Source organism: Lathyrus oleraceus, chromosome 4 (genome assembly GCF_024323335.1).
Source record: "Lathyrus oleraceus cultivar Zhongwan6 chromosome 4, CAAS_Psat_ZW6_1.0, whole genome shotgun sequence".
Lineage (NCBI taxonomy): Eukaryota > Viridiplantae > Streptophyta > Magnoliopsida > Fabales > Fabaceae > Lathyrus > Lathyrus oleraceus.
The window spans coordinates 84,629,764-84,654,162 of NC_066582.1; the positions used below are offsets into that span (position 1 = coordinate 84,629,764).

Genomic DNA, 24,399 nt, shown 5'->3' on the forward strand with positions numbered 1-24,399 from the left:
TCTCTTGTATTGCTTTGACCTTGGCAGGATCAACCTCAACACCTCTCTCGCTGACAATAAAGCCCAATAACTTGCCAGAACGGACTCCAAATGTACACTTGTTCGGATTCAGACGAAGCTTATACTTCCTCAAACGCTGAAAAAGCTTCAACAAGTGTTCCACATGCTCAACTTCCGTTCTTGACTTTGCAATCATATCATCAACATATACCTCGATCTCCTTGTGCATCATATCGTGAAACAAGGTAGTCATAGCTCGTTGGTACGTGGCTCCGGCGTTCTTCAAACCGAAGGGCATCATTCGATAACAGAATGTTCCCCAAGGTGTGATGAATGTTGTCTTCTCCATATCCTCGGGTGCCATCTTAATTTGGTTATATCCGAAAAATCCGTCCATAAACGAGAAGACATTGAATTTAGTTGTATTATCTACTAACATATCAATATGTGGTAGAGGAAAATCATCTTTTGGACTAGCTTTATTCAAGTCTCTATAGTCCACACACATTCGGACTTTTCCATCTTTCTTAGGCACGGGTACAATATTGGCCACCCATTGAGGATATGTAGAAGTCACCACAAACCCCACGTCAATTTGCTTCTAAACTTCCTCTTTGATCTTCACTGCCATATCGGGATGAGTTCTTCTGAGCTTCTGCTTCACAGGCACGCACTCAGGCTTCAAAGGCAGGAAATGTTGCACGATATCAGTATCCAGACCAAGCATGTCTTCATATGACCAGGCAAAGACGTCGACATATTCTCGTAGCAACTCAATCAACCCCTTCTTAACAGATTCTTCTAGGAGTGCCCAAATCTTCACTTCTCGCACACAATCTTCAGACCCCAAGTTGACTGTTTCTAGATTCTCAAGATGCGGCTGAATGATCTTCTCTTCGTGCTCAAGTAGACGGGTGATCTCGTCAGGAATCTCTTCAACATCATCTTCTTCTGCCTCAAATACAGGGAACTCAAAGTTGGGAGATGGTGTTGGATCATTATGTTCAATGGGTTTGATCAACCTGCATAATGATTTTGGATATAAAAGAGATTTTAGAATTCAAACAAGGCAAATCATTATGCAGATGAAAAGATTGATTTTATTTTATTTTTAGGGTTTTATGTGATCACCAATTTCATGCAAAAGCGAAAAGGGAAAATAATTGGAAAAACAAACATTTAACATGAATTTATTGAATGAAAATATCATTGTATTTATGAGCCAGCAATGTCATCACTCCTCCTTTTGGCATGGGAGGAGGGTTTTTAAACACAATGAACATTACTTTGACTTATGGATAACTGTTGGAACATCAACAGCGACCCAATTATTGCAGACCCCTCCAGGGATGACAAAGTTGCCAGAATCTTCCTCTACATCCTCTTCCAAAACGGTAGCAGCTTCCTCATCTTGGCCAGTGTGGATGAATCCACCACTCTTGAGCAACCCTTGCTTGTTGAAGACACCAGAAGAATACCCTATGCCAGCCCGGGATTTGTTGTCTTCCAGCTTAATCATTTGCCCCAATCCGATAGTTGTACCATGCTCAATGGCCAACTTAGCATCTTTATAAGACGCAAATAAAGAAGTTCATTTCTTAGTAGGCTCAGCAATAGATAAAGCTTGGAATGGAGTTCCAACTTCATCCTCAGCATCTATGTAAGAAAAGGAAGACAAATGGCTAACCAGGAGAGCCTTTTCTCCCCCTACCACCACCAGCTTCTTGTTTTTAACAAATTTCAATTTTTGGTGTAGGGTAGATGTCACGGCGCCTGCCTCGTGAATCCATGGTCTGCCCAACAAACAGCTATATGATGGGTGAATGTCCATGACCTGGAAGGTGATTGATCGCTCGACTTTGTGAGTCGAGAATGGGGTACAAACTGCAAGTGCACAGTTCTATCGCGTAGTTTTAAAAGATATCGATCCCACAGGGACTTATGAATCGATATACCGTTATCTAAGGTTACTTCGTAAAGCTAAAGTGGATAATGTTTGATTGTTTGGGGAAAAGCTAAAAACTAAACTAAGATCTAGATTAAATATTAATAAAGCGGATATCGGTATGTAGTTCGTCGTAATTAGGGAATCAATCCTTTGTCGGTCTCTTGATTTTAAAATAAATCTTTTCAGTTGACTTTATTGATTAAAAGTTTTATCTCAAACTCTCGCTCTGTTGGATAAACCATGATTTTATGTTAATGTAGCTGTCACTTATAATTAAGTCAAAAAACCATTTTTTGAAAGCAATACAATCCATAGAAACTCTTTTCAAGAAAACACTGACCGTTTAAATACCCTTATCTCAAACTCTCGCTCTGTTGACTTAGGTTATATAATTAAATTCGAATGCTTAACTCTCGTCCTCACATTCAATCTTTAAAAATACTTTTTGGAAAAGATCGGAATTTAATTAACTCTAAAACTTGCTCTCGCCCTGATCTAGAATTAATGTCTAATTTACACTGTCCAGTTAAAACCTCAAACTCTCGCTCTATTGATTTTAACTTCTTTATGTCTTTTACTTTCGTAAAAACCTTTGTTATTAAACCTGTAAATTGAGACCGTAAAAAGAGTGATTTTAATTTTAAATTTAGTTAAACCGACTTAGTTCTGATCCCTTATTCCGCTTACTTTACATACCGATATCTAAGCGAATTAGCCAGACATGCTAAACAAACTAAAATACTTATCATGCATAAACAGACTCATCCCAGGCAGATAATATAAATAAATAATAAAATAAAGCATTAAATAATAATTAAAGAACCTGAATAAGTTAAACAGTAGTCTTGAACACTCCACCACAAGCCGGTAGGATTTGTTCTTGGATTCTTCAATTAAACAACAATTTAAAACGAAGGAAATAAAAAACTGGATTCTAACGTAAGGTTAGATCCGATAAAAAGGTACACAATAGTTTCCGGTGTAGAAACTATTGTGCGAAAAGAATTAACTAAATGCTAAAAAGGAAATAGGAAATTGCAAGGGAAATAGTGTAAAACTCGTAAAAGCAATGCTGTAAAAATAATGCTTAAGTTGCTGGAAGAGAAAAAGGCAAAAGCGAAAACGGCAAAAGAAAAATATGGAAAAAGCGTCGACCCCTTTTAGGTTTGGAAAGTGGCTATTTATATTGGTGCCTTGAGTAACTGCTTCCGCTTCCAAAGGTCTTCAACGTGCAAAGTACTTAGGCGTGGATATCGGCTTCAACTCTCCCTCAACGTCTCTGAAGCGTTCCTTGTGCCAAAAATGTAGGGGAATGGTGTGACGTTCGTCACACCATGTGTGACGTTCGTCACAGGAGTGTGCAAGGCGTGACGCTCGTCACAGCCTCTGTGACGTCCGTCACAGGCACATCACCTGTGTTCTTGTACTTTGGGCTGGGCTTTGATATTTGATTCATTTTCTCTCCTTTTTGCACCTCCTTTTCTTCCATTTTTACTTGTGCTTCAAAATAAGCCACCTGAGACAAATAGGAAGAAAATACCGCGTAATATCTAATAAAATGAAGTGAACTGAAATAAATAATGATAAAATTTAATTGAATTAAGTCCTAAAATATGATATAATTTCATGTTATCAAACTCCCCCATACTTAGATCCTTGCTTGTCCTCAAGCAAAAATTCAGTATAGAACTCGTTAAAGGTTTTAGCCAGATAAAATTTCAAAACACACATCAATTCGTAATAGGTTGCAAGTGGATTTAGTTTAGAAGCAACTTGAGTTTAATCTTGACATCAACAACCACCGTCACAACCTAGATAACCCTGCCTTATGCAAATCAGTTCAAGTACACTATGATAGCTATCCTGGTTCCTTTACTCTTATTTCACCCATTTTCATTCTAGCGAAATCACATTAAGCCCTTTATCTTTTCGCGCACATAGTGGAGTAACCGGTTAGTGATTCTGATCCCCTTTTAGCTAGAAGTTCTGGTACATAAGTCGGATAACTTCGTTATTCAGTCCATTGCAAATTGCGGGGGATCGGACCGTAGTCCGCCCTACCAAGTTCAGTACCAGATACCTACTGAACCAACTCATAATGGATCTTTCATCTTATGCTTTTGTATGATCTGCAACCTTTAGATTAAATGATCTGGTAAGGATCACCTAATTTAATTAGTGCATTTCCTTATATATTTATATTTTTTTTTATGTTACTTTGGGAATCATTCACTTATATTCATCGGCTCTCCACGTAGTTTGCTATTAAGATGGTGCTGACTTCTCGTATAAACTACTCGGGGTTACTATAAAACCAAAAGTTCAAGGAATTGGTATAATAGGTACTTATCCTGATCTAACATGTTGAGGTTCTCAGAGCGTTGTTATGGTAATGATTTTGTTTTTGATTTCACTCAAGTTTTATAAAATAAGCAACCTTTATACTTATTGGGTGTTGAGTTTTTGTTGTGGCTCATGGAAATTTGAGGGAATAGATAATAGAAATTTGTTCACACTCGGGACTTAACTTAAAATAATAGATTTTGGTTTTTTTTTTATTTTATTTTTTTATATATAATAATTAAAATAACAATGAAGGGAAAGGTACATACTTGAAAAATGGAAATAGAAAGAACATGGTTTCCCCCCCATACATAAACTAAACATTGTCCCCAATGTTTTAAGGAAATGAAATATAATATGGAAAGGAAAAAGAAAACTACAACTAAGGCTGCCTTCCGCCTCTGGTTCTTGGGCCAGGTGATCTCTGACGTAAGTCTAAGTTGTCGAACCTGCTGAACAACTCAGTAAACCGCTGGTCGGTTATGGCATTCCTAGCATCCTGTTGTTGTTGCATTTGACGCATCATCTGCATCATCTCGACATTCTGTGCCTGCATACCATCAATAGCATCCATGATGTCGTCGTTGGTTGCAGGCCTTCTTCGTCGACGACGTTGGGAGGATGGGCCAGTTGCATTATCGGAAGGGTTGAGCGGGGCGGATTGTTGTGCAGGAGGCTGATCACCTTGCTCCATTTCTTCAAACTCGTCTGTGGGCGGGTTTGCTTGTGAAGGCTCGGTGGCTTCGGGAGCATTTAGATCATAGAGGAGGCGGTTGCGGTTTGTGACATCGGTCAGGGCCATGTTGGGTAGGACAACGCTTGGGATGGCCTGGTTGTTCACCATAAGATAATATCCTCCTCCTACTCTATTCTTAATCATGCGGCTGGATCGGCAGTAGTTGATGTCCATAAATAGGGGAGGTAGGGAGTCTAAGGTTTGGAGTCGGTCCCCTAAGTTTAAGCCAAGTGCAATGGTGGTGATTAATCCACCAATTACAAAGGGTTGGCGGCCTCTAGCACATAAGGTGCGGATATGATGAAGTAGAAAAGAGGCAGCGTTTACCTTAGCAGTCGGTTCGAAGACGCATTCGAGGAAGAATAGTTCTTTTGCGTTGACCTTACTGTTGTTTGGTCTTCCAAAAACTGTGTTTTGTAGGATCCGGAGAAAATATCGGATGGTTGGGTTATGTATGTGGGAAAGAAGGAGTTCTTCCCAATTGTAGGCATCTAGACCGGATGTTTTCTTAAAAAGGGTGGAAATGGCAACTGTGCTCCAGTTTATTTCGGGAGGGATTCTGGGGTAGACTTGACCTTCTGTGGGACATTGTAGCATGGTACTCAATTGGTTTTGGGTTAAGGAGTACTCGGTGTTGAACATTCGGAAGGTTGCAGTGCTGTTCGTCATAGATTGTGTGACGCTCGTCACACATTCTTTTTGGCAAGGCTTCAGTAGCGTTCTACAGAATTACTTTGGTAATGGATTTATTTTTTATTATTTTGTTTTGCTTTTAGATTATTTTATCTTGCTAATTAATTTATCTTGCATGCTATTCTACATAATATTGCATGAATAATTCAATAGGTTATGGGCAGCAACAGTCGAGAATATAATAGCTATTGCATAATAAAATTAAATAAATAGCTTCAATAAAATGATCATAATGTAATATTGGAAAGAAAAAAAAACAAAAGAAATGTGAAAAGGAAACAAATGCGAACATGAATTCAAATAACATTAATGAATAATCTAACTTAAAACTAGATAGCTAAGAAAAATAACTAAATTCTATCCATCTGCACGATCTCTGGCCGGAGGAGCAAAAGAGTTAACACGGTGTAGCAACTCGTGAAACTGATCTGTCATACTGCTCATGTATCCTAGAACTTCGTGTCTCATGTCAGTAAATTCTTCTCTGAGGGCGTCTTGTTCTGACATCAAAGCTTCAATGGCGGTGTTATAATCAGTTCCGGGCATATGATGCCGGAGGTCGGATATTGCTGATTCTTCGGTCTGAACAGGCTGAGGAGGAGGGTCAATATCATAATAGCCAGATGGTGTCTGAGGGTCAGATTCAGCATAAGGGATCTGGTCATTGTAAATCTCATAGTCATCACAAATCTCATAGTCCTGGATGGATTCAGTGGATCTAGCAGGAGTGGGGGTTTCGTTCAGATTGTAGAGCCAGTTGTTGCGGTCATGAATACTAGTCCTAGGATCGGGTAAGGTAAATAGGCAAAGAACCTGGTTATTAATAATAAGCTCAAACTCATCAGATCCTAGGTTTGCTATAAACAAGGTGTTGAAGAGGAAGGGTATACTCATAGTAGTAATGCCACAAAAAGGGCTTAGGTCGAGAATCGACTGACGTAACCCGATAGCGTTACCAATCATGGTTATCAGACCGCCTATTCTAATGGGTGCTCGCTCATCTTGGATAAGGTGGTCTAAATTTGCTAGCATAAAGGTGGCACCGTTTACTGGACGGCTCTGAGAAGCACAGAATAGGATGAAGAGTTCATCACGTGAAACTGAAGTGCTGTTTGGCTTCTCTCCAAATAAGGTGTGGGTGAGGATCCCATGGAAGTAACGGAAGGCCGGGTTATGAATGTTTCCAGGGAGAAACTCATGGTCCTCGGGTTCATCATTTCCAGTCAAACTACCCCAAAAGTGTTCAAGCTCTCTATACTCAAAAAGTTCTTCCTGGCTTACTGTGAATGTGTCAAAGGAGGTAGGAAAACCCAATAGGTTTGTAAAGTCTCTAATATTAAATTGGTACTCCATGTTGAACATTCTGAACTGGATAAAACCTCTGCTAATTCCTTTTCCATGGCTGGGTAGATAGATTAATGAGCTAAGGAATTCTAGTGTGAGTCTCCGGTAGGTGGTGAAATGTCTTAGGATAGGGGATGTCTCCCATCCTATCTGATTCAGCAAATACAGGACACTTTCTCTTAGTCCAAGGGCAGTCATAGCCCAATCATCAGCATATAAACTAGGTAGCATCTCTCTAGTGGCTAGTTCGTCAAACTTTTGTTTCTGAGCCATTCCTCTGAATTTGATACCCATACGATCAATATGTCCCATCTGGTTAGTGTTAGCTAGAGAAAAGAAAACATGAGTTTTAGTTAGGATTTGGCCAAATGCCGAAAGAAGAAAAAAGTTGTTATTATTATTATTATTTTTTTTCTTTTGAATTAAAATAAATCAGGAATGAATACTAAACAGAAATTAAAAGAATAATTAAGGAAGAAATAGGAAAATGATAATAATATAATAAGAAAATAATAAAATAATTGTGGGTTGTCTCCCACTAAGCGCTTTGTTTAAATGTCGCAAGCTCGACAAAGAAACTGTTAAGTATAATCTATTGATCCTGGGGGCATTTCGTCTAAGTGTAGGATTTGCGAATCTTCGTTGGTTTCCGCATAGTGATAGTGTTTTAGACGTTGCCCGTTTACGGTGAACGGTTCTGTGGATTTGCCTTTAATTTCTATCGCTCCACTGGGAAAGATGTTAGTGATATGAAAAGGACCTGACCATCTGGATCGTAGTTTTCCCGGGAATAACTTTAGTCTAGAGTTAAATAAAAGGACTGCGTCGCCTTGCTTGAAGATTTTCCTTGATATACGCTTGTCATGCCATTGTTTTGTTCTTTCTTTGTAGATTCTGGCATTTTCATAGGCGTCTCTTCTGAGTTCCTCTAATTCGTTTATGTCAAGGATTCTCTTTTCACCGGCGGCCTTATAGTTTAAATTCAGATTTCTAATAGCCCAATAGGCCTTATGCTCTAACTCTACCGGGAGGTGGCAGGATTTTCCATAAATGAGCTTAAATGGGGTCGTCCCTATGGGGGTTTTATAAGCAGTTCGGTATGCCCACAAAGCTTCTGGTAATTTTAATGACCAATCTTTCCTTGAAGTGGCGACTGTTTTTTCTAGTATCTGCTTGATTTCTCTGTTAGATACTTCCACTTGTCCACTGGTCTGAGGGTGGTAAGGTGTCGCTATCCTATGTCTCACGCCGTATTTAAACAATAGTTTTTCGAGTACCTTGGATATAAAGTGCGATCCACCATCACTGATTACTATTCTTGGGATGCCAAATCTCGGAAATATTATATTCTTAAAGAGTCTAGTTACTACTCGGGTGTCATTTGTTGGAGAAGCTATAGCTTCGATCCATTTTGAAACATAGTCTACTGCCACGAGTATGTATTTGTTACCGAAAGAGGATGGAAAAGGTCCCATGAAGTCTATCCCCCACACGTCGAAAATCTCTACTTCCAAAATACCCTTTTGTGGCATCTCGTCACGTCTAGATATGTTTCCTGTGCGTTGGCATCTGTCACATTCCTTAATAGCCGCATGTACGTCCTTCCATATAGTTGGCCAATAAAAGCCGGCTTGTAGGATTTTAGAGCAGGTCTTGGATGTACTTGTGTGTCCACCATAAGGAGCGGAGTGGCAGTGTTGGATTATATTTTCTACCTCTTCTTCGGGTATACATCGACGGAAGATACCATCGGGGCCTCTTTTGAAAAGTAAGGGATCATCCCAGTAATAGTGTTTTATGTCGTAGAAGAATCGTTTCTTCTGCTGGTAAGATAAAGTAGGTGGAACTATTCCGGCGGCTAAATAATTGACGAGATCAGCGTACCATGGTGTGACAGATATAGCTAAGGTGGTTTCTACTGGCTTGTCAGAGTTATTCTCTTCCAAAGTAGCTATAAGTTTATCGTACGAGAAATCATCATTAATTGATGTTCTTTCCGGTTCAAGGTTCTCAAGTCTAGAGAGGTGGTCTGCTACTACGTTTTCAGTTCCTTTCTTGTCTTTTATTTCTAAATCGAACTCTTGTAGCAACAAGATCCATCTTAGGAGTCTAGGTTTAGCATCCTTTTTTGTTAAGAGGTACTTGATAGCGGCGTGATCAGTGTAAACTATTATTTTGGCTCCGACCAAGTAGGAACGAAACTTATCTAGCGCAAATACCACTGCTAGGAGTTCTTTCTCGGTAGTGGCGTAATTCATCTGCGCTTCATCTAGGGTCCTACTTCCGTAATATATAACGTGAAGCTTTTTATCCTTTCGTTGTCCTAAAACAGCACCTACAGCATAATCGCTGGCATCACACATTATTTCGAATGGTTCATTCCAGTCGGGTGTCTGCATTATGGGTGCGGAGATCAATGCTTGCTTAAGCGTTTGAAATGCTTTTAAACAGTTATCGTCGAATATGAATTCAGCATCTTTCATCAATAGTCCGGTTAAAGGTTTAGTTATCTTAGAGAAGTCTTTGATGAATCGTCGGTAAAAACCGGCGTGTCCTAAGAAGCTTCGTACTTCTCTCACGGTTCTTGGGGGTTGAAGATTTTCGATTACCTCTATTTTGGCTTTGTCTACTTCAATTCCTCTGTTCGAGATGATGTGTCCTAAAACAATTCCTTCTTGTACCATAAAGTGGCACTTCTCCCAGTTAAGTACTAAGTTTACTTTTACACATCGCTCAAGAACTCTTTCTAGGTTTTCAAGGCATTCTTCAAAACTTTGTCCGTATACGGAAAAGTCATCCATAAATACTTCCATGATGTTTTCGAGAAAATCGGCGAAAATTGCCATCATGCATCTTTGAAAGGTTGCTGGAGCATTACACAGGCCAAACGGCATTCGTCTATAAGCGAAGGTACCAAAAGGGCACGTGAACGTTGTCTTTTCTTGGTCATCAGGGTGAATTGGTATTTGAAAGAAGCCTGAATAACCGTCTAGATAACAGAAATGTGAATGTTTTGCTAATCGTTCTAACATCTGGTCAATGAATGGTAGAGGGAAATGATCTTTTCGGGTTGCTTTGTTTAGTTTCCTATAGTCGATGCACATTCTCCATCCCGATTCGATTTGTTTAGTTATAGTTTCCCCTTTTTCGTTTTCAATAACGGTTATGCCTCCTTTCTTTGGTACTACGTGTACAGGACTAACCCATTTGCTATCAGATATAGGATATATAATGCCTGCTTCTAATAACTTGGTTATTTCCTTCTTTACTACCTCACTCAGGATCGGATTTAGTCTCCTCTGGTGTTCCCTAGAGGTTTTACAATCTTCTTCTAGCATGATGCGGTGCATACAAATAGAAGGACTTATTCCTTTAAGATCGGTGATGTGGTAACCTAGTGCGGTTGGGTACTTTCTTAAGATATGTAGGAGTTTTTCTGTTTCGAGTCTTCCTAGGTCTGCATTAACTATCACAGGTCGTCCAAGTTCTAAGTCTAGGAATTCGTATCTCAGATTTTTGGGAAGTGTTTTCAGGTCAAGGGTTGGTTTGTTAAGACATTGCGTAGGGTCCGGTGTTATTGCTAAACATTGGTTAGATCTGTCTTCTACAAGGTAGTCAGATGATTTGTCTTCTACTAACTCTGCTTCTTTTATGCATTCATCGATGATATCCATGAAGTAACATGTATCTTCTATTGCAGGTGCTTTCAAGAATTGGGAAAGAATGAACTCAATTTTCTCTTCACCTACTTCGAAGGTGAGTCGCCCTCGTTTTACGTCTATGATTGCACCGGCAGTTGCTAAGAACGGTCTTCCCAGTATAATGGGTGTAATATCATCTTCTCTAATGTCCATAATTGTAAAATCAGTTGGAATGTAGAATTGACCTATGCGTACGGGAACGTTTTCAAGAATTCCTACAGGATATTTTATGGAGCGATCTGCTAGTTGCACAGACATTTTGGTTGGTCTTAATTCTCCCATTTCCAGTTTCTTACATATGGATAAAGGCATAACGCTAATTCCGGCTCCTAAATCGCATAAGGCTTTGTCGATGACAAATTTTCCTATGTGACAGGGTATAGAGAAACTACCCGGATCCTTGAGTTTAGGAGGCATGTTTTGGATTATAGCGCTACATTCGGCAGGGAGTGTAACGGTTTCGCTATCTTCAAGTTTCCTCTTATTAGAAAGAATTTCTTTTAAGAATTTGGCATATGAGGGCATCTGCGTAATAGCTTCGGTGAACGGAATTGTAACGTTTAATTGTTTAAGGAGATCAACAAATTTTCTAAATTGGCCCGCATCTTTGGTTTTAACCAGCCTTTGAGGGTAAGGGATAGGTGGTTTATAAGGTGGTGGAGGTACATAAGGTTCCTTCTTTTCTATGGTTTCCTTATTACTCTCTTCCTTTTCCTTAGGTTCACTTTCCTCAGTTGATCTTTTAGGGTTTTGGTTTTCTATCCTTGGATCAGACGGTCCTTCCACTTCCGTTCCACTTCTTAATATGATTGCATGAGCGTGGCTTCTCGGGTTAGGTTGGGGCTGTCCAGGGAATGTACCAGTTGGGGCAGCAGTAGGCGCTTGTTGTTGAGCTACTTGTGATATTTGTGTTTCCAGTATTTTGTTATGGGTAGCCAGGGCATCTACTTTGCTTGCTAGTTGTTTAAGTTGTTCGCCAGTGTGTACATTCTGGTTTAAGAAATCTTTATTGGTTTGTTGTTGGGAAGCTATAAAGTTTTCCATCATGATTTCCAAGTTGGATTTCCTAGGGGCGTTATTGTTAGGCATGGATGGGTTCGGTTTCTGATATCCCGGAGGTATAGCTGGGGCTTGATTTGGAGATTGTCCAGGTGCGTACAAAGCATTATTACTTTTATATGAAAAGTTTGGATGGTTCTTCCAATTTGAGTTATAGGTATGCGAGTAGGGGCTTCCTTGAGCATAGTTCACTTGCTCTGCTTGGATTCCTGTCAAGAGTTGACAATCCGTAGGAGTGTGACCTTGGATTCCACAGACCTCGCAATTCTGAGTTACAGCAGCCACGGCGGCTGGAGGTGATACATTTAAACTTTCAATTTTCTGGACCAGAGCGTCCACTTTTGCATTGACGTGATCAAGGTTACTTATCTCGTACATGCCAGTTTTCGTTTGAGGTTTTTCCACCATTGTTCGTTCGGTTCCCCACTGATAGTGGTTTTGGGCCATGCTCTCGATAAGCTGGTAAGCATCAGCATAAGGTTTGTTCATTAATGCATCACCTGCAGCGGCGTCTATTGTTAACCTTGTGTTGTACAAGAGACCATTATAAAATGTGTGAATTACTAACCAGTCTTCCAAACCATGGTGTGGGCAAAGTCTCATCATGTCTTTGTATCTTTCCCATGCTTCGAAAAGAGACTCGTTGTCTTTCTGTTTAAATCCGTTTATCTGGGTTCTTAACATAGCTGTTTTGCTTGGCGGAAAGTATCGGGCAAGAAAAACTTTCTTCAACTCGTTCCATGTGGTGACAGAGTTGGAAGGGAGAGACTGAAGCCATCTTCTAGCGCTATCTCTTAATGAGAAAGGAAAAAGACGAAGTCGAATTGCCTCTGAAGTGACACCATTAGCCTTAACAGTATCAGCGTATTGGACAAATACGGATAAATGAAGGTTTGGATCCTCGGTAGGATTTCCAGAGAATTGGTTTTGTTGCACAGCCTGCAACAGCGAAGGTTTAAGTTCAAAGTTGTTTGCTTCGATTGCGGGTGGAGCAATACTTGAATGCGGCTCATCTTGTGATGGAGCGGCGTAATCTCTAAGAGCACGAGCTGGTTCTGCCATCTCGGTTATCGAAGGAAAGATGTTTTTGAAATCAGGAAATTCTACAGGAGGGAGATTGTTTGCAGCACGATATTCCCGGATTCGTCGTAAGACTCGGAGATATAGTTCGATATCGTTGATTCGTAAATAGAGCGGTTCGCCTTGTGAGCGAGTGCGTGGCATACAAATCAACGAAAGAAAGAATAGAAGAAAAAGAAACCTTAGTCTCTACAGCGTAACGGAAGAGTTACGATATCGATTAAATAAAAGTCCCCGGCAACGGCGCCAAAAACTTGATCGCTCGACTTTGTGAGTCGAGAATGGGGTACAAACTGCAAGTGCACAGTTCTATCGCGTAGTTTTAAAAGATATCGATCCCACAGGGACTTATGAATCGATATACCGTTATCTAAGGTTACTTCGTAAAGCTAAAGTGGATAATGTTTGATTGTTTGGGGAAAAGCTAAAAACTAAACTAAGATCTAGATTAAATATTAATAAAGCGGATATCGGTATGTAGTTCGTCGTAATTAGGGAATCAATCCTTTGTCGGTCTCTTGATTTTAAAATAAATCTTTTCAGTTGACTTTATTGATTAAAAGTTTTATCTCAAACTCTCGCTCTGTTGGATAAACCATGATTTTATGTTAATGTAGCTGTCACTTATAATTAAGTCAAAAAACCATTTTTTGAAAGCAATACAATCCATAGAAACTCTTTTCAAGAAAACACTGACCGTTTAAATACCCTTATCTCAAACTCTCGCTCTGTTGACTTAGGTTATATAATTAAATTCGAATGCTTAACTCTCGTCCTCACATTCAATCTTTAAAAATACTTTTTGGAAAAGATCGGAATTTAATTAACTCTAAAACTTGCTCTCGCCCTGATCTAGAATTAATGTCTAATTTACACTGTCCAGTTAAAACCTCAAACTCTCGCTCTATTGATTTTAACTTCTTTATGTCTTTTACTTTCGTAAAACCTTTGTTATTAAACCTGTAAATTGAGACCGTAAAAAGAGTGATTTTAATTTTAAATTTAGTTAAACCGACTTAGTTCTGATCCCTTATTCCGCTTACTTTACATACCGATATCTAAGCGAATTAGCCAGACATGCTAAACAAACTAAAATACTTATCATGCATAAACAGACTCATCCCAGGCAGATAATATAAATAAATAATAAAACAAAGCATTAAATAATAATTAAAGAACCTGAATAAGTTAAACAGTAGTCTTGAACACTCCACCACAAGCCGGTAGGATTTGTTCTTGGATTCTTCAATTAAACAACAATTTAAAACGAAGGAAATAAAAAACTGGATTCTAACGTAAGGTTAGATCCGATAAAAAGGTACACAATAGTTTCCGGTGTAGAAACTATTGTGCGAAAAGAATTAACTAAATGCTAAAAAGGAAATAGGAAATTGCAAGGGAAATAGTGTAAAACTCGTAAAAGCAATGCTGTAAAAATAATGCTTAAGTTGCTGGAAGAGAAAAAGGCAAAAGCGAAAACGGCAAAAGAAAAATATGGAAAAAGCGTCGACCCTTTTAGGTTTGGAAAGTGGCTATTTATATTGGTGCCTTGAGTAACTGCTTCCGCTTCCAAAGGTCTTCAACGTGCAAAGTACTTAGGCGTGGATATCGGCTTCAACTCTCCCTCAACGTCTCTGAAGCGTTCCTTGTGCCAAAAATGTAGGGGAATGGTGTGACGTTCGTCACACCATGTGTGACGTTCGTCACAGGAGTGTGCAAGGCGTGACGCTCGTCACAGCCTCTGTGACGTCCGTCACAGGCACAGCACCTGTGTTCTTGTACTTTGGGCTGGGCTTTGATATTTGATTCATTTTCTCTCCTTTTTTCACCTCCTTTTCTTCCATTTTTACTTGTGCTTCAAAATAAGCCACCTGAGACAAATAGGAAGAAAATACCGCGTAATATCTAATAAAATGAAGTGAACTGAAATAAATAATGATAAAATTTAATTGAATTAAGTCCTAAAATATGATATAATTTCATGTTATCAGTGATCTGGAAATCACTTGGTCCAATCTTGACTGGGAGCTCAACCTCTCCAATCACAGTTTTACGGGACCCATCGAAAGCTTTCACTACCACTCCACTCTGCCTCATGGGAGGCCCCTAATATGACAATTTAGCAAGAGTGGTCTTTGGCAACACATTCAATGATGACCCAGTGTCCACCAGCACATTGGACATGGCATCATCTTTGCAACTCATAGAAATGTGTAGTGCCAGGTTGTGGTCTCTTCCCTCCTCGGGGAGATCAGCATCACAAAAACTCAAGTTGTTACAAGCGGTTATGTTTGCAACAATACTGTCGAATTGCTCTATTGTAACGTCATGATCTACATACGCTACATCCAACACCTTCTGCAGAGCTTCTCGGTGTGGTTCTGAATTCATCAGCAAGGATAAAACAGAGATCTTGGATGGCGTCTGTAGAAGCTGATCTACAATGTTGTACTCACTCCTTTTGATGAGCCTTAGCATCTCAACACAATCTTCTTTCGTATTGCCATTTTGGCCAGCAGAGACAGGAGTTCTTACAGCGGTGGCAGGTTTTCTAGCAACAAGTGCCAGATTCGGAGCATTCACAACAGTCCCAACTGGACGTTCAGCATAGTCGGCAACATCAGCCCTTCGAACATCAGCTTGGGGTTTCGGCGGAGCCGAGAAAACACGACCACTACGGGTCAGGCCGCTGACGTCGGCAATATTAACAACAGAGGTAGAGGGCAGGGGCACCTCCTTCCCATCCTCCAATGCCACAGCATTATAGCGATAGGGGACCGCCTTCTCGGAAGAGTATGGCACAGGGCCAGCCGGTTTGATGATCAAAGAAGGAGAAGCCTTTTGCTTGCTACCATCGTACCTGATGACAACAGGCTCAGGGATCTGAAATACTAGAGATATTACATTGACTTCATCAGCATCTTCGCCAATATTTCTATTCTGAAGTATCTCAATGACTCCTTCATCCAGCATTTCTTGAATGTCTTTGCGGACTTGGCGACATCCTCTTCGATTGATAGTGCAAACTCGGCATCTGTCATGGTCGTGCTCGTAATGACTGTACTCACACAGCAGTCTATGCATCTCGACCAGAGATTGTCGAATATGGCTGACATATTTGACTTTGTATTTACCAGGGCAGCCCTGGACCATATTGACAGAGGATTTCCCATGCTCGGGCAATGGGTTCTTCTTCACATTAGGACCTACGTCCTCGAAACACAGAATACCACATATCACAAGGTCCTGAACCTTGGTCTTCAATGGGTAGCAGTTTTCCACGTCATGTCCGGGAGCACCAGAATGATAAACACAGTGTAATTCGGGCTTATACCACCACTGAGGGTTGGTAGGTATAGCCGGTGGGTCTCGTGAAGTAATCAATTTCCTCTCTATCAAAGAGGGATACAATTCGGCATAGGTCATGGGGATAGGATCGAAGGTGACCCTTTTCCTCTCATAGCTTGTACTGGCTTGATTACTGTTTCGAGGCTGGTAGGCCTGCTGTTGAGGACGGTGCTGTTGTTGTTGATATTGCGGATGTTGCTGTTGTTGATTATTGTTGTGATGCTAATACTGCTGATTATCTCTGAAAACAGGTGCTATGTGAGCAACCTGATGCTGGTTACCGACAGGACGCACGGTCTTCCTCCTCACTGAGGGTCTTCTTGGTTTAGCATGGGAGGTCACAGCATATGCCTCGCCATCTTTGTTCTTTCCAAACGTCCCATACCGTTTGGCAGAAGAGCCTTCTTCTCTGGTCAGGCGCCCCTCCCTGACTCCTTCTTCCAGACGCATCCCCATGTTCACCATCTCGGTGAAATCAGAAGGAGCGATGGCAATCATCCGCTCGTAATAAAAAGAACTCAAGGTCTTCAGAAAGATCTTGGTCATTTCTTTCTCCTCCAGCGGGGGCACAATCTGTGCTGCTAGCTCTCACCACCTCTGGGCGTACACTTTAAAAGTTTCCTTATCCTTCTGGGACACGACTCTTAATTGATCCCTATCGGGAGCCATATCCACGTTATACTTGTATTTCTTGACGAAGGCCTCGCCAAGGTCGTTGAAGGATTGGATGTTCGCGCTGTCCAAGCCCATATACCATCTTAGGGCAGCACCGGACAAACTGTCCTGGAAGTAGTGAATGAGAAGTTGGTCGTTGTTGGTCTGAGTCGACATTTTCCTGGCATACATGACCAGGTGGCTGAGAGGGCAAGTATTTCCCTTCTACTTTTCAAAGTCAGGTACCTTGAACTTTACAGGGATTTTGACATTAGGGACCAAACAGAGTTCAGCAGCAGACTTGCCAAAAAGGTCTTTTCCTTTGAGAGTTTTCAATTCCTTGCGGATCTCAAGAAACTGATCATTCATAGCATCCATCTTTTCATAGACATCTGGGCCCTCAGACGGCTCAGAATGATAGATGGTGTCGTCTACTCTGGGCATAGTATGCACGACAGGAGGAGGAACGGCGAGGACCGGGCTAGATGCCGGCAGAGAAGCAAAGGTGGGTACAGGACCCTCAGGCATGAAGTTGGGAGGCATCCCCCATGGAAACCCGGCTGGCATGGTTGTTGGTGCGAAGTGGGCGCTGGCCGCAGGCACGGTTGATGAGACAATCTCGGAGATGACTGTCCTCTGGGGAGGAGTTGAAGGTGTTGGAGACGACTGGCTCTGGGCAGCCATGAATGACTCCATCAGGGCAATCAATCTGGCTACTTCCTTCTTGAGTTCACGGTTCTCTTGCTCCAAATGATCCATTAGTCTTGATGCGTTGGCTCGGGTGTAGTATCGGTGAGTCATCTTGTCTTCAAAATAAATGAAGAACACAGAGTTAGACCGTAGAACAAGAAGCCTGGAGCAAACCCTGCTTATGCACATGATGCATGTAATGCTTGTGCATATGATTTGTTTTTTATTTATCAGAGGAACTTTAGAGTCTTATTTGCAAATTTTGAAAATATTAATTATTTAGACATGTATGGAAATATCACATCAATAATATCTGGAAAATATTTTTTACACCAAAGAAGTACAGTCTTGGTAACCAAATACAATACAAGAGAGAAGGAAAATGAACATCCTATGGAACCCTAGAAACAATCGTCTAAAGCTCTGGAGACTGGAAGATAAGCTGCACGACGCCTCTTCACTTCCCTCTCATAAGCTGCTTCCATGTCTGCCTTCTCTTTGGCGAGTCGATCATACTTCCTCTTTCAAAACTTGGAAGATTGAGGAAGTAGAGAAGTTCATGCATCATCAGGATCATCTATAACCTGGTGCTCAAGGAACTCTATCAAAGCATCCTTCTCTCTGATCTGCTGAAGCAACTCCTCTCGTTCACGGATCCAGGCACGTGAACGGTCTTCGTCTCTCAACTCCTCTACTCCTTGGTCAGGGAGGGTTAAAGGCCCAGCCACAACCAAAGGTGTAGGTCTCGGATACTCGTAAGGCATGAGGTACTCGGAAGCTCTCCTCCTAACCCAAGAGGTATAGGGTTCCAAAGCAACACAGTTCTTCGGACCTAGCTCCTTTCTTCCCTTCCTATGGATCTTGCGCCAAGCGCTGACCATCCTACCCTTCAAGCCTTGGGGATCTTTACCCTCCTGAAAGAACACACCCTCTAACAGAATGTTATTAGGTTTATCCTTTAGGGGGAACCCAAGCTGACGACGTGCCAAAACGGGGTTGTAGTTAATCCCACCACATGTACCAAGAAGAGGCACATTGGAGAATTCACCACAAGAGTCGATAATCTGCACACCATCATATACACGGTTGTACCAAAAGATATCATCATTAGTGAGAGACATAAGTCTCGTGGACCACCGTAGACATCCTTTGTTCTCCTTGAAGGCGACCGTCTGTGGCAAGTGCGAAATAAACCACTTTTACAACAGAGGCAAACAACACGAAATAGTCTCACCACCCTTTGCATTCCTCATATGCAAAGAAAAGTAAGTGTCACCCAACAGAGTCAGAACGGGATTAAGAGTAGAGAAAATCCTAATAGCGTTCACATCCACAAACTTGTCGATGTTGGGGAATAACACTAGCCCATAGATGAGAAGTACAAATATGGCCTCAAAGGCATCTTCACTCATGGCCTTCCCATACATAGTAGCTTGAGCAATGAGGAACTCAGAATGGAGACCTTGAATTCCACCTTTGGTAGTCATATGAGCACCAACCAGAGATTCATCTATATGCAACATATCAGCTATCTCTTGAGAAGTAGGGATACTCTCTAAGCCACTGAACGGCAACTGGTCTAGAATAGGTATACCCACAAGGTAGGCATACTCCTCAAGCGTGGGCAAAAGCTGGAAATCCGAAAATGTGAAGCAACGGTACAAGGGATCATAGAACTGCACCAATACACTCATCAATCCTTCGTCCACTTGAGTAGTCAAAACAGATAGAAGCTTCCCAAAACGAGCCTTGAAACCCAAGGGATCTAATACATAGGATGTCAAATTCCTTAGCTCTTTCAAGTCGGGTTGTCTGAAACTGTACTTCTTTGTATTCCTTCTTTGTCTTTCCATGTCTGAAAATTTGCAAATAGACCTCTTAAGTTACTTGAAAATTTTCTCATTATTGATGATATGGATGCAAATGGGTGCATGAATGCATGGATGCAACAATCACACTCAAGGATCAAGCAAAGCACACCAAACAAAGGTCATGGGATGGACCATGTCATCCTTAATATCAATCATCCATTTTGGTGGATTATGGTTTACACCTTATCAACACCCAAGTTCCATTGATATTAAGGATACAAGAACGGATCAACCATGAATCAAGGGTTTGTTGCAAGTCACGAGCATGAAGTCTCGGTTAAGAACCACCCAAAGGGAGTGTACTAGGGTTTAAACCTACCAAGCATGTTCTACAAGAGGTTCCCATAGTCATCATCCCATCTTTCGGATATTATCGGATAAACGACTACTCGTATTCCAAGAATATTCTCAAGAGAGACTCTTATGAGTGTAGTATCGCGTAACAATCGTATCAAATCTTACACTTGAACGACTTTCGCACTACATCCTAAGAATAGGCCAAGATGAGCTTGGTAAACTAAGGTCCTTGGCTTTTAAGGTCTATATTGGAAAGAGTAATGTCTAACCACAACTACTTGTGTGACATTATTGATCCCAACATGACCTCCACCAAGTGAATGGGCTTGCAAGTCAACTTGCTAAGGAATAACTCCACACAAGTCAACAAGACTATGCCATTCTCCTATCCTAAGTGCACTCGAGTTCGGGTATAGAACTCATCTCACAAAGATCACCAAGCATACAAGGAATTAATATTCAAGCAATTCAATCATTACATACAATACAGTAATCCCAAATTGCACAAAAATATGTCACTAAATTAATATACACAACAATACAACAAATATGAAAAGTAGGCAAAACCCACTAGGCAAATGTCCCCAGCAGAGTCGCCACTTTTCTGTAGCGGGGTATTCGTTACCATTAGAGATATTGACTAAATCCAAGGTAAACCATACAAGTCGAGTCGCCACCGCACTTCTATTTATCCAAAGGAATGGTTAGAAAGCGAATAAAAACCTTAGAGTTTTATTGAATCAAAAACTAGTAAAAATGTCAGAAATCGGGGTAAGGGGGTTGGTTATGCAATGGGAAGGTTTTAAGCACCCAAAACATCCTAGGTACTCCTAGGGAGCCCTTTTCACACCTGTTGTAAGGTTGGTATTTTGTGAAAATTTGTTTGTGCAAACATGATTGAAGAGATGAGAAGAGAAAATACAAATTATTTACATTTTGTGTTTGGATGGATAAACCCATTGCCTACGTACCATCTTAAAAAAGATTAGGATCAAAACCTCGTAGTTTGGGGTAAAAATCTCAAAAATGAGTTGGTGAATTGATTAGTCCAAAAGCCTTAAGGTCTTTGTTATCCAAGGGAGAAAACTCAACCTAAAACCACAAATCCACCAAGTGAGGATAGCTTCAACATGCTAGTGAGGGGTTAACCTTATAATAAGCATGGAAGACTCATTGTCCATCACTAAGGATATAGGAGAGTATTACATCTACCTCAAGGATAACTCAAACCTAATAGCTAAAGGTTATGAAAAAGTTTTGATTAAGAAAGTGGCCATTGAAACCACAAAAGTATTTGAATGAGTTATATTTACCAATGAAAAGTATTTACAAAATATGGTCAAAGTTGATTTAAAGATTCAATTCAAAATAAGTATTATGAAAAAGTTTGAAAATCAAAAGCATAAGGCTTAGGTTTCTAATGTTTGAAAAGAAATGTTAAATGTTTGCAGAAAAGTTTTGGCTTGGGTTAGAGTGGAGGGAAGAAGAAGAATGGCTAAAGTTCTAATCATACAAGAGATGAGGGATAAGAAACAAGACCATAAATGGAGTTCCTCTCTTGAGATCATATTGATGATCCAAGTAGTTCCCATCCTTTGGAATATGCAAGCAAAATAAGTGTAAGCTCAAGTAATCAACATAATCAAACAAACTCTTAGAAGACCCCCAATGTTTCTTGTATCTTTCACTTTGGATGAACATGGCAATGGTTCTTCAATTTGAGCTCACATAGGATCCCCTAGCACAAAAGCACACACATCAAAAAGTTCTATGAAGTAAATCAAGAATGGACAAGAATGGGTTTAGAGATTTAGTCCTTCTAATCCATCTTCAACATTTAAGGTCCTTTTACTCCAGTTTGCATAGGAAAAGTCCTAGAAACTAAGTCCATTTGTCCATTTCTTTGCATTTGGTCCACATCAATTAAAACAAAACACAAGTACAATAATATATACACAATTATGTGCTCAAGTGAGCAAAAGTCAAATTGCATTAACATAAACATGTGCTCAAATGAGCAAAGGAAAAAGCAAATGAATAATATGTACAAGAATAGTAAATCGCATAAATGTAAAGTGCAAGAAGTAAATGTTAATGGTTAATGGTTAGTGTTAATAGTTAGTGTGCCATAAGGCAAATTTAGCGCTATGTTAAGCAATCGTAATTGGACTTATGTAGAAGTCACAACTATCTGAGGCCGGTCAATAATAATGTAGGCAACAACACAAGTTAGAGGTCTTGATTAGTGAATCAAACTCCAGCAACTTGCCATGCCAAAAAGAAGATGAGCAATGATCTTGTATTGATTTTAGGTCTTTGCATGATTTAGGAAGCAACCTATCCTTAATGCAAAGCCATTCACTTGATCCATGATCAAGATGAATTAGATTTGAATCAAGGAAGATTAAACCTCCATGTATCAATGCTAAAACCAATCTTTAACTCATTGATCAAAAAGAAAAAGAGAAAAGAAGAAGAAGAAGATGAAGAATTAAAGTGCATTAATGGAAATGGTATGTACTAATCAACAAGCATTGACCAAAGATAGAGGAGATCAAGGTCAAACAATAGAAAACAGAAGCAAAATGAAGATTAGAAGTCAAGAAACAAATAAAATATTTTTTTGGCATTTTTTAATATTAAAATAAAACTTGAATAAAAATAATAAAGAAAGGTCAAACTTCAAACTCACTTCAAATCAACTTTGAAAAGTCCAACTGAATTATCCCAAGTTCAACAAGGTCAAACAAAGTTTGACAAAAAATTTCAGCATTTTTAAAAGTCAGAAACTATTTTTAATCAATTAAAAATGCATAAAAATAACCTAATTGAATTAAAATCTCAAATAAATCTCAAATCAATTAATTAATTGATGAGAATATTTTTCATAGATCTATCATCATTCAAAGAGGTTAGAAAAATATTTTTGTATTTTTTGAATATCAAAAACTATTTTAAATGAATTAAAAATAACCAGAAAAGAGAAAATTACTAAAAAAATATCAAATGATAAAATAAAAAATATTAAAAATCATTTTTAGAAAGTAGAAATTAAAAGGAGAAGAATGAAATTGGTCCCATGATTTTTGGACCAATAATGAGAGAGATATGAATTTTCAAAATGAAAAGGAATTAAAATAATAAAAAGAAAATAAAATCAGAAAATAAAAATAAGGAAAAAAGCGTGAGCCATTGGATCTGAGCTCATTAATTGAGCTGGCAAATCATGAGGCCCATATGCGCGCGCCCACCATGTTCCTTGGTCAATGCATCACATGTAGCATTATTATAAGTCATAACATGGCACGGCTGAGATTGCATCTGGAAAACACAAGGAACACTCCTGATTGAATCTAGATACCAGACGGTGGCCAGCGCCACCGTCTTCTCCGGCCAAACTCTGACCACACCAAAATTTGCAGAAATTAAAAAGGCAACCAAAATGCATGATCCAGGCGTCAATCGAGAGCTGGGGTGATGTACATCACCCCTGTACCACTCAATTCCATTCTAGATCTCTATATTGAGAGAAATCAGAAGTGAAAATTCTGTGGTGTTCATATGAACTTCATGATTTTCAAAAATTGAAAGCATAGCAATGTTGCCTCTATGCAGAGGACTTCAGATCACACAATAACAAAGCAAATAGAGCATTATACAAGCTGGTTCGAAGCAAATAACAGTTGAAGTAAACCTTTGAATTGCAAGGCTTTGAGTCAAGATCTTTGGATGCTTTTGGTTACAGTAGGCACTATGGATCAAGAAGAGAAGGTTTAGGAACTTTGAGATCTGAAGATTGATCAATGAAATCAAAATTCAGATCTGAAAAATTTGGAGAAAAATGGATTAGTTCCTTTAGTGATGGCTAGGATTTCAGTTGAGCAGCAATTGGGGCGCCTTAAGGTTAAAGAAATGAGAGGCCAAGGCATTGCATTTATAGGAGAAGCCATGCTGAATGCTGTAACACCCCAAAATTTGCCCTCCTCATTCATGCATTCACTTTTTAGGTCATTTAGCATTTCATGCCATATTGCATCGTGTCAATCAGAATTAGCTCCAAGAAGCTCGAACATCATCCAGGACACTTTGTGGGTTCTACTTAGACGGTCAGTCAACACAAGGAAAAGACCTGAGGTACTACCAACAGGCCCAAATGGGGCCTATTCACCATGCAAATTGCCAAGCTTGAAGAAGCAAGAATCTGCTGCTGAGTTGTCATGCTCGCTAGGCGAGCAGATGCTTCGCCTAGCGAAGAGCACTGTCATGTTCGCTAGGCGAGCAGATCCTTCGCTAGGCGAAGGGCGCGCACTTCAGAAAATATCAGAAAGATTTTGGGCTTGAGTTGCCCTCATTCTAAGCCCACGAGTCCACGGAAATCAGCTATAAATATGAGAGTTTCAGTAGAGGATTACACACTTGGAGATACTTGGAGACTTGGAGACACTTGGAGTTTCACTGGAGTTTCGCTGGATAAAGAGTCCTAGGAATTACTCTGCAGCAATCTTCAGGCAGCTCTGAGAAGTTCACTCCGATTCACACGCTTTTCTGCCTCCGCCTCACGCAAACCCTAACAAAGCTTCGCAAATCCAGCCGCGCCGTTCAATCGATCTCTCATCAGGTATGCCTTTGTTCCTA

At 40.1% G+C, this 24,399-nt stretch overlaps 1 pseudogene; it reads left to right on the plus strand.

Moving 5' to 3' along the window:
- Positions 1-12,401: 12,401 nt before the first annotated feature.
- Positions 12,402-12,501, plus strand: LOC127076900 (uncharacterized; annotated as a pseudogene).
- The last annotated feature ends 11,898 nt before the right edge of the window (positions 12,502-24,399 follow it).